Here is a 12,286-nt window from a genome sequence, read left to right as displayed (position 1 = left end):
CTATTAACTTCCATATTCAGGGATGCTGCAACGGCCTTATGATCACTGATTCCCTGTTCTGTACATACAGATTCGAAAAGTTCGGGTCTGTTTGTTATCAGTAGGTCCAATATGTTATCTCCACGAGTCGGTTCTCTGTTTAATTGCTCGAGGTAATTTTCGGATAGTGCACTCAGTATAATGTCACTCGATGCTCTGTCCCTACCACCCGTCCTAAACATCTGAGTGTCCCAGTCTATATCTGGTAAATTGAAATCTCCACCTAAGACTATAACATGCTGAGAAAATTTATGTGAAATGTATTCCAAATTTTCTCTCAGTTGTTCTGCCACTAATGCTGCTGAGTCGGGAGGTCGGTAAAAGGAGCCAATTATTAACCTAGTTCGGTTGTTTAGTGTAACCTCCACCCATAATAATTCACAGGAACTATCCACTTCTACTTCACTACAGGATAAACTACTACTAACAGCGATGAACACTCCACCACCGGTTGCATGCAATCTATCCTTTCTAAACACCGTCTGTACCTTTGTAAAAATTTCGGCAGAATTTATCTCTGGCTTAAGCCAGCTTTCTGTACCTATAACGATTTCAGCTTCGGTGCTTTCTATCAGCGCTTGAAGTTCCGGTACTTTACCAACGCAACTTCGACAGTTGACAATTACAATACCGATTGCTGCTTGGTCCCCGCATGTCCTGACTTTGCCCCGCACCCGTTGAGGCTGTTGCCCTTTCTGTACTTGCCCAAGGCCATCTAACCTAAAAAACCGCCCAGCCCACGCCACACAACCCCTGCTACCCGTGTAGCCGCTTGTTGCGTGTAGTGGACTCCTGACCTATCCAGCGGAACCCGAAACCCCACCACCCTATGGCGCAAGTCGAGGAATCTGCAGCCCACACGGTCGCAGAACCGTCTCAGCCTCTGATTCAGACCCTCCACTCGGCTCTGTACCAAAGGTTATTCTCAACTGCGCACTGAGAGGAGAGACTATTATTCTGTACTGTATTAAATGATATGTTAGTGGTTGCTTGGTTGATTTGGACGAGAGGACCAAACAGCGAGATCATAGGTCCCATCGGATTAGGAATGGATGGGGAAGGAAGCCAGCCATGCCCTATACCATCCCGGCATTGGCCTGAAGTGATAGAGGGAAGTCACGGGAAACCTAAATCAGGATGGCCGGGCGCGGGTGTGAACCGTCGTCCTCCCGAATACGAGTCCAGTGCGCTAACCACTGAGCCACCTCGCTCGGTGTATGTTAGTGTCCGATGCCAGTAACAAAGTATATACATTACATTCCTGTGGACATGGATTGTTTCGAAGTCCAGTATTTCATCTTGTTCAAGTCATAATGAAGTGATCTGGAATTCTGTGTGTTTTGCTGTATCCAATCGGCCTTATCCAGAAGTAAATCTAAGAACCCACCACAGTGCCGACGGCACAACAAAACTAACCAGTGGGTTGTAAGGATATATTGTGTGGAACAGCTATGCAAGTATTAGCTACTGTATGAACCAATTAAACACCTGCGTAAGCAAGACGGGGGTGAGCGATTCCATTCACGTGATAGCCTTCAAACTAAATACGTTAGAGTGCGAAACAGCTATGACCACTGTACAACTTTTTTTTCTTTTGTGTCAGTGGACTGAATGTGCCGAAGATGTTTTCGGATATGAGTTACACAATAAAATCATAAAAGTTCTATGTTTTACTTAATTACATACAAAAAATGCTCTTCCGATACCACAAATTTCAATGGCTACATTCCTTCAAGTATTGTAACACACTAATTACGGCCAGGGTCAATAGCACTGAGAACGTTAAATGTGCATTTCGTATTGTTCAATACTGTAGCAGTTAACGCTTGGGATATGATTTTTAATGGGCGTGGAGGCTGAGCGGATGAAGTGGTGGCGCTACAGGTGTAGGAGGCCGAGCTTGGGAAGACGATGAAGATGGCTGTCATACGCCCGGAGGCGTCAGTTAAATAACGTAGTCTGAAAACATGTTTATAACTCTTGATTTTACAACACAGTTGTCTTCTCTGGCGTGGTGAAAGGCACGGTGAACTGAACGACCGTGTGCAACAAGGGATGCGGTCGCAGCACTCTGTATGTGCACAGGTGAGGACCCAACGTCGATGACATGCCGGGGGTCTGCAGGCGCAAGCCCGTGGTGGCTCGCCTCAGCGCTTTCGAAGACGGATGTGCGCTTAGACCTGTACCAGTGGCATATCAGAATGGTGAGTGTCATGAAGGCGGTAGCCAGAGACCCTAATCGGCAAAATAGAGTACGGCCAGGGACGTGGTACCGTGTACGGCCAAGGAGGTTGTACCAGGGAGGTGGTACTCAGGTGCCTCGGCCAACAGGTTGAAGGTGGCGCTTTGCATCACTTGGTATGACCCTTCACCAGCATAAGACCCAGGCTCATCCACGTCTTCTATCAATCACAGATGTGAGCAAACAGCAGTGACAGCTTGCAGTAGTCAAGTCTCACTAAGCCGGCTGGCTGTGGTGTCAGGTGTAAGGTCTTCCTACAGCAGCAACGGGTCATGATTTGTCAGCCAAGTTACACTGTAACTACTGAGACTGTCAGTCCATCAGAATCGGAGATGCAGACGGGACGATCAGACACTGAGACAGAAGTATTTAAGCTGGTCACAGCATCGTCGTGGACGGCGACGCGATCATTTCCCCTCATTATCATCGGACTTGTCCCCACTGTGGTGCCTCACTTATTATCGGTTCCTATTGCCTTCGCATTTTCCATTGGTGCTAGGACGATATGGAGCGGCTGAAATAAGAATTACATGTTATTACTCCGTATTACATGGCTTACAGAATGGCGTATTGGGTGTTCTCATAACACACCATTGCATTCATCACTTATGGCTTGCCTGTGTGGCTATGCGGCTGCCTTCTGCAACACTGACACTCTTTTCGTGCTCTAGGTACTGATTATAACAAACGATCTGACTGGACCTGGATCTTTACTGTCTGTGTGAAGTAATAATTTAAAAATCATATGCACATCTGGGAACTGAATCTGCTGTGCAGCATTCCTTATTTCTTCAAAAAATTCCCTCCAAATTTTACTTTGGTCACCCTAAAACAACTTTATTTTACATAGTTTGCATTTACACTTGTCCATACCGAGCAGTCCCGGTTAACATCTCACGAGTGTTATATTACTTGTTCCCGATTAAATCTAGGTTTTACTCTGTGATATGGTAGAGAACTTCTCGGTTTATTGGCTATAACCTAATGTATCGTTAAAATTGGTTTCAGTTCCTACTACTTAATTGTTCCCCACAGAAAGAAATCTGGGGACGTTAGATCCGGTGAACGTGCGGTCCATGGTATGGTGCTTCGACGACCAATCCATCTGTCATGAAATATGCTATTCAATTCCGCTCAACCGCATGCGAGCTATGTGCCGTACATCCATGATGCTGGAAGTACATCGCCATTCCGTCATGCAGTGAAACATCTTGTAGTAACATCGGTAGAACATTACGTTGCAAATCAGCATAAATTGCACCATTTAGATTGCCATCGATAAAATGGGTGCAAATTATCCTTGCTCCCATAATGCCGCACCATACATTAATCCGCCAAGGTCTCTGATGTTCCACTTGTCGCAGCCATCGTGGATTTTCCGTTGCCCAATAGTGCATATTATGCCGGTTTACGTTACTGCTGTTGCTGAATGACGCTTCGTCGCTAAATAGATCGCGTGCAAAAAATCTGTCATCGTCCCGTAATTTCTCTTGTGCCCAGTGGCAGAACTGTACACGACGTTCAAAGTCGTCGCCATGCAATTCCTGGTGCATACAAATATGGTACGGGTGCAATAGATGTTGATGTAGCATTCTCAACATCGACGTTTTTGAGATTCCCGATTCTCGCGCAATTCATCTGCTATTGATTAGCGGATTAGCCGCGACAGCATCTAACACACCTACTTGGGCGTCATCATTTGTTGCAGGTCGTGGTTGACGTTTCACGTGTGGTTGAACACTTTCTGTTTCCTTAAATAACGTAACTATCCGGCGAACAGTCCGGACACTGGGATGATGTCGTCCAAGATACCGAGCAGCGTACGTAGGACACACCCGTTGGGCATTTTGATCACAATAGCCATACATCAACACGATATCTACCTCTTCCACAATTTGTAAACGGTCCATTTTAACACGGGTAATGTATCACGAAGCAAATACCGTCCGCACTGGCGGAATGTTACGTGATATGCTGTAACAGCATGCGTTCTCAGAAATGATAAGTTCACAAGGGTGCATGTATCACATTGGAACAACCGAAATAAAATGTTCAAACGTACCTACGTTCTGTATTTTAATTTAAAAAACCTACCTGTTACCAACTGTTCGTCTAAAATTGTGAGCCATATGTTTGTGACTATTTAAGCGCCATCTATCACAAAGCGAAAAAAGTGGTCCAACTTAAACATTCATATTTCTTTACGTACTACACGAATATGTAATAAAACATGGGGGTTCCTATTAAAAAAAACAACAAAAAAACGCAGTTGATATCCGTATGACCTATGGCAGCACCATCTAGCGGGCCAACCGTAGCGCCATCTGGCTTCCCTCTTCAAGCTAGACAAGTTTCGTTCTTTGTAGCTTTTTCGTTTGATGCTTATTTCGTGAGATATTTGGCCCGGTCACTATCAATGGACCACCCTGTTTACTCACTTCCTCATAAGTCATGCATAACCGCAATTTTGGAGTGGCCTACGATCCAAAATCTCACCTCAAAAAGCTCTTTCGGCGCGAACGGAAACTGCACAAACACTACCTATCAACTAAGGACAAACATAACAACAGGTCTCAGTTGTGCGACTGGATTCGTGCTTTCCTGTCAGAAGATGACGAGAAGCCATCTATTAATGCAGAAGTAATATCTGGCGTTCCCCAATGAAGGCCCTGTGCTGCTCAGGAAAGGATTTAGGAGACAATATGAGCAGCCATCTTACAATGTTTGCAGATGAAGATGTAGTTTACTCTCTAGTAAAGTCATCAGAAGATCAAAACCAATTGTAAAATGATTCAGACAAGATATCTGTATGGTGCAAAAAGTGGCAATTGGTCCTAAATTATGTGAGGTCATCTATACGAGCACTAAAAGTAGTCCGTTAAATTTCGGCTACACTATAGATCACACAAATATAAAGGCTGTCAGTTCAACTAAATATTTAGGGATAATAATTGCGAAAAAATTAAAGTGGAACAATCGCATAGAATATGTTGTGGGGAAGGCGAACCAAAGACGGCGCTTTATTGGCAGAACACTTAGGAAATGCAACAGGTCTACTAAAGAGACAGCCTACACGATGCCTGTCCATACTCGTTGGTGTATGACTGCGCGGTATGGGATCCGAATCAGATAGGAATGAAGGAACCCATCGAAAAAGTTGAAAGAAGGGCAGCCCGTTTTGTACCATCGCGAAACAGTGGAGAGAGTGTCACAGATATGATACGCGAGTTGGGATGGCAATCATTAAAACAAAGGCGTTTTTGTTGCGGTGTGGTCTTTTCAAGAATTTTCAGTCTGTGACGTTGTCCATCGAATGCGAAAATATTTTATTGACACACGCCTTCATAGGGGGAAATGATCATTATAACAAAATAAGAGAAATCGGAGCTCGCACGGAAAGATTTAAGTGCTCAGTTTCTCCGCGGGCTGTTCGAGAGTGGAACAGTAGAGAAATAGAATGAAAGTAGTTCAATAAACTCTCTGTCAGGCACTTAAGTGTGAATTGCAGAACAGTCCTGTAGATGTATATGTAATAGGAAGAGTCATGAAAAATTCACAAAAGTGATGACGCAATTTAACGTGTAATGGAGGCAAGGGGGGTTGGGTTGTTTGGGGGAAGGAGACCAGACAGCGAGGTCATCGGTCTCATCGGAATAGGGAAGGACGGGGAAGGAAGTCGGCCGTGCCCTTTCAAAGGAACCATCCCGGCATTTGCCTGGAGCGATTTAGGGAAATCACGGAAAACCTAAATCAAGATGGCCGGACGCGGGATTGAACGTAATGGAGGCAAGAGTACGCGTCATACAAAAGTTGTTTTTCGGCTATGCACAGTCTAACATTGTTACAGCTGTGGAAAACTGTCACCAGTGATGTATTGTCCCAAGGTTCAGCTGTCACGAAGGACAAACCAATTAAACTACGGGCAGAATTATTAAGGCTCAATTCACTTGATGTAGTTGAGCAAGTGAGGGAAATAAGTGGATCTACCTATCAACATACAGGGTGGTTATAATTACACTTTTGTTACCTGAGGGGCCCCCCTGGAAAACGAGAGATCATAGGACAATGAAAGTTTGTGGTACATTTGTAAGGACATGTGAAAGATATATAATGAGTAACCCATTGAAAGAAACGCATTTTACAAGGTCATACTAAAAGACAGTGCCTCCGAATCTTTTTATTCTGTTCTCAATATAGATTGCGGCATTACATGCCTTGCATGTTACTTGGTGAACTTTCCCGCTTCGCTGGAGCAAGTTGCAGTCCTCTACCGCCAGAGAGCTCTGAATTGTGGCGTGTAACATGGCTGTGTGTAACGCAGTTATGTCGTTGCGTTAGAAACAGCGTGCTGTAATCGAGATTCTAACCGCAGGCTTCGTCCACACATGGAACAACCCCACCTTTAGCATAACAACGACAAACCACACAGGAGTGCTGCGACATTTGCAAAAATTCGACGCCTTTGGCTCACTCTCATCGACAATCCTCCATACAGTCCCGACTTGGCCCCATCAGATTTTCATCTCTTTCCAAAACTTAAAAAACACCTTCGAGGACTTCACTTTGATAGTGATGAAGAGCTGTAAGCAAAGGTGAGGCTGTGGCTCCGTCAACAAAGTCAAAAATTCTGCAGTGACGGTATCAACAAACTTGTCTCTCTTTGGCAGAAATGTGTGCGTCGCCAGGATGACTACGTTTAGAAATAAATGTCTAAACATGAAGAATAAATCTGTATAATGTTAACAAAGTTCGTTTTATTTAAAAAGCTTTAATAGTTATCACAGAAAAAAATTGACAGCGTTACGCCTTCGTAGTTTCCGCATGAGAGGGTAACATTTGTTAGTTGCGTACCATGCTTACGTTCCGTGCTACAAATCTTGCTCAGTGTGACGACCGTCTGTGTCCACGACTGCCTGTACTAGAAACTGCTCTACTGTTGCCCGAAACAACGGTGGACCGTGGAAGGTTTAGATGTCGCGACACAGTTTGTGCACTGCTTGGATATCACGTGTTGTCATCTGCATTCTCAGCCATGGCAACGGTAACTTATTCAACAATTCGTTTCGCAGTTGGTGGTCGGTGTGGTGTCACCGCCAGACACCACACTTGCTAGGTGGTAGCCTTTAAATCGGCCGCGGTCCATTAGTATACGTCGGACCCGCGTGTCGCCAATATCAGTGATTGCAGACCGAGCGCCGCCACACGGCAGGTCTAGAGAGACTTCTTAGCACTCGCCCCAGTTGTACAGCCGACTTAACTAGCGATGGTTCACTGACAAAATACGCTCTCATTTGCCGAGACGATAGTTAGCATAGCCTTCAGCTACGTCATTTGCTACGACCTAGCAAGGCGCCATTACCAGTTACTGTTGAGATTATGAATAATGTACCATCAAGAGCGATGTTCACCATTTATGGATTAAAGTTAAGTATTCCAGCCGCAACGTACGTTTTTTGCTAAAGTCTAATTTCCTTGTCCTGTTCCAGACCTCACGCCAGTCTGCGTGAGCTAAAACGCGTGCCTTTCGGCTTCCTCTAAACTTCGTGGGTTGGCTCTCCTGCCAATCCACAACAGTCGGCATCTTCCAGGAGGAATTTGGGAATCACCATTTAAGTCGAACTTCCGAATTACGTTCTTTAATCTCGGTGGACCTCTCTGTATCCCTTTAATGCGTCGATACTCTCTATGAACAGCAGCACTGTTTCTTTTGTTTTGATAAAACCGCTTTACGAGAAAGGCCCTCCTCACCTTTTCCAGACCCATGTTGACTGTCTTCAATTGTACTGCACACTGATGCTTGTGTTTCAACCCAATGTCGCCGTACCAATACCGACGCCTAACAGCAAGTCATGACACTGACAGTAATAAGAATGCGAATCCTGCAGTGCCCAGTCTGAACGTCATTCCTGTGTAGTTGGATACCCATATGGTAGATAGTTTCCCTCCGAAAGTGGCTTAAGTATCGAAAGTTTAATTATAACCATCCTGACTGTATGAGTTCCTTGTGAGCATAATTTAGGGATGTATTTCTAGGGAAAACACAAGGGAAAGTATCGTTGCAAAGACAAAGTTCCGGATGATGTACCAAAGCAGCTAGTGAAGGAGCCACATGATAAACAAAGGGGAATACTGAGCATAACGAATTAATTGAATGGGACCATTTGCTGTTAAATAGTTTATAAGAAATTTGTCAAGGAGAGAGAATTTGGTAAAGTTACTTAACTAGTTTGTAAGCGATAATTCAATGAAGTCCTGCCCCAGGAGCAACCTGCTGATCCTACAAGTCTCCACTCTGTCAAGGCAGTTACCACATATCTAAGCCCAGCAGGGACGCAGTGGAAAGGCAGGGCCATTGTGGCGTTGGTGTCCTGATTCTTACATGAACAAGCTGTGGCTTACGTGATGGGGATCGCTGCTTTGGCTAAACATGGACGAACCAGGTTTATATAAATGCTGCTCACTTGTAGACAGATGTACGCAGTCTCACTGCCGGTCTTCAAGTCGACATGGGTCGACAAGCCGCCACTACACGACTTGGTCTCTGCTACCCACAGACTTCCCGTCCTCTCAAGTCTGATAATGCTGACTTAGCGCCCTCCAACCGGTGGGCCGACAGCGAGCGGTTCTACATCTAGTCACGGCCAGCTTCCTAACGTAGTGCGCTACGGTTTGAGCCCAGACTCGTGCAGTTGTTCTGCTGCCTTTGCTTACGTGGGCAGGCACTGCTCCTGTGAACGATCTCCATCCACACTGGGTCCATGGCGTGATTCCGTACACTCCGGAGCACCCCGCCACATATTGCACGGTCGTGTGTAGTCTGTGTGGACGGCGATGCGGGCTGCCGTCCGCTATTGGAGCCAGCCACCGCCCTTGTAGCCGCGCTGATCTCATCGCTTCACCGGCTATCGCACGCTGACGACCGACGCTGCGTGCTGTCCGGGATAACAGGTCACTTACATAGCTCCACACCTTCTCGCCGGCCGAGGACATCTTACGCCTACCGTACGATGGCTCCTGCGAGCATCGTCAAGACTGTTTGCTGAGCAGTAAAATGGATGTTTAACAATGTTGACGATGCGTCAACAACCAGACATCTACCTGTTGCCCCACTGTAACCTGACCAGGGTGGTGAACTACTGCCTTCTGACCACTGATAACCCAGCTCCACCATCCACAGTAGAGGTCATCCATTCCCGAACTCTACACTCGCATTAATAACGGAACACTGAATTTATTATCAGCATACGACCCATCAACTGGTTTCAGGATCTCTTACCATCTTCTGCTCACGAATACGAACCAAAACGCAGTGATTGCAGAAACGTAAACTCTAAACATCGGTAATGGAACTGCAGAGCTGCAAACACCAACAGACGAATACTTCAGAGATTCCAATATACAAACCCAAATACAGCAATTTTACCTCCAAATCAATCCACTACCAGCTCAGAGATACCTTTCTCAAGGAACTTCTTAGGTGCGAGGTCGCAAAACGCCAATGATGTTTACGGTATTCGACGCCCGCGTATTCCCTACAATGCCACCACAATGTTGGTTGCTATTCGCAACAGAGCACTTGTCTTTGTGACGCTTGAAGCCTCTTGAGACTGGCTAAATTTTCTTCTGCAGAACGTCCAGACACGACAGTGTCATCCAGTAATTTGAGCAAGAAGGCACCTTGGCAGCCACTTTTTCTAAAAAGCGTTGAAAGATCGCCAGTGCTGAGGCACTACCGAAGGGCAGGTGTAGAAATTCAAATAACCCGAAATGAGTGTTAAAAACAAAACTTTTCTTTGAGTAGTCATCCAAAGGCAATCGGAGTTAAGTATCCGCGAAGTCTGTCTTGGAAAAATAAGGAACCTCGCATAACCTGCCTGTCCATCATTTCCTCTGGTCTGAGTAAAGGAATGTGTCTGTCATTGCCTGAGAGTTCACAATCGACTTAAAATCAACACACAGTCGAAGACATCCTAAAGGTTTGCGAAGGATGATGACTAATGGATTAGACTGCTTATTTGCACTGATTGGCTTGAGGACCCCGTCCGCTTGTCATTGCCGTAACTGTTCAGCGACCTGTTTCTTAATGGCAATGGGCACTTGCCTAACTCAACAAAACTTCTGTTGTGCATTGTCTTTGAGTGTCACACGAGCTAAAAAACTGTTCGCACAACTGAGACAGCCGCTACAAAGTTCCCTAAATTTGTCACACAGAGCTTGAAGCTTGTCTGTAGGCACATCTGTTGAAACTTGTGACACTGACTTGTCGATTAACAATCCGAAAATGTCAAAAGAATCTAAGCTAAAAATTTTCTGCGAAAATTTGACAGAAACTACTGTGAATACAACTGCCTTCGTTACACCATGAAAAATAGCTAGTATAATGAAAGTTGCTAAAACTGCAATTTCCTGTCCATTATAAGCTGTCAACACATGCGTAGCTGGGCTCAGCATTGGTGAACCTAATCGCTCATAAGTAAGTTTGTCCAGACGTGTAACTGAAGCACCAGTGTCCAGCTGCAATATGACATCGTTCTTAGCTACTGTCAAAGTAAGAAACACCTTGTCCATACTACATTCCACATATAAGAGAGAACTATCACTTGCCCTCTATTGCTGTGAGCTACTACAGTGCGTGATAGGTGAAGTGGGCAAAGATTTAGTGGTGGACCTGTGTTTGCGTCGGCGTGACTTGTTTAACACATGGAAATCGCCCGACTGGTGTTTGGAAAGTTTTTTATTTGGGCAAACTTTCACAACTTTTATTACAACCATCGGGCCGCACTGTTCCGTTGCTTGGGACTGAGCACGCTTATGGTGACCAAAGCACTTTGGGCAAGACTTTGTTATGTTTTTCTGTGTATTGCCGTTATGCCGGCACGAAATGGCAGTTTTTGTCTCTGTACGTGACGTCACACGAGCCGGACCGGCATGGGACTGTTCACGGTGTACAGCACTAGTAACGTTGTGTTTACACAGTTCGTTAGTATGTGACTCTCACTCAGCTAAATCATAAGTGTCAATTAACTATAACACTATCTAAAGAAGGATAAGGTTGTTTCAAAACAGCAGCACGAATTCTACCGTCGCAAATATTTTAGTTATAGCGTCATGCAGCATGACATCACTGCATGACTGCCACATCGAGAGAAAAATTTGCAATGCTTAGCTAAACCTTGTAATTTCAGACTACTTATATGGATATGGTGTCTGTTCTTTCGGGCACCATTTCCATATAGGTATATAGTTCTGGCAATACCGGCCATGACCTTTTTCTGTGCGGATGCGCACATATTACCCGAACTCTTACGGGGCTTGATAAGAATGTATTCCACCAGTAATAGTGTGTTGGGTAGGGACACTACGAATGTAATGTGTGGACATATAAGATGAGAATGTGGGTCTCGCGGAAGTCGTGCGCGAGATAGTCCCTGCAGTCGCACTATCCTCTGTGCCCTCGATGGCTCAGATGGATAGAGCGTCTGCTATGTAAGCAGGAGATCCCGGACTCGAGTCCTGGTCGGGGCACACAACAGTCGCTCTCGAGCACTCGGGCAGTGCACACCGCGCGGTCTCACGGGCCAGTGTACCTATCGCCAGCGGTGCCGAGGTGAGGAGCCGAGCAACGTGTCAGAGTGTTGATTACGTCTGTTTTCTTTTAACTGTAGTAAGTACTATGTCGACAATTACCAGAGCCAACAGCGTTCAGTGTGTTTTTGATCGCGCTGCATTACGGCCGAGGCCGGCCGTGGTGGCCGAGCGGTTCTAGGCGCTTCAGTCCCGAACCGCGCGTCTGCTAAGGTCGCAGGTTCGAATCCTGCCTTGGGCATTGATGTGTGTGATGTCCTTAGGTTAGTTAGGTTTAAGTAGTTCTAAGTTCTAGGGGACTGATGACCTCAGTTGTTAAGTCCCATAGTGCTCAGAGTCATTTGAACCATTACGGCCGACGGCGTCTGAAATTCACGAGTAGATTTTTGAGGATTTGAAATTGCCTGAAGATACAGTCGA

The sequence above is a fragment of the Schistocerca piceifrons genome, chromosome X (genome assembly GCF_021461385.2).
Source record: "Schistocerca piceifrons isolate TAMUIC-IGC-003096 chromosome X, iqSchPice1.1, whole genome shotgun sequence".
Taxonomy (NCBI): domain Eukaryota; kingdom Metazoa; phylum Arthropoda; class Insecta; order Orthoptera; family Acrididae; genus Schistocerca; species Schistocerca piceifrons.
Note: the sequence above shows the minus strand (reverse complement) of the source record.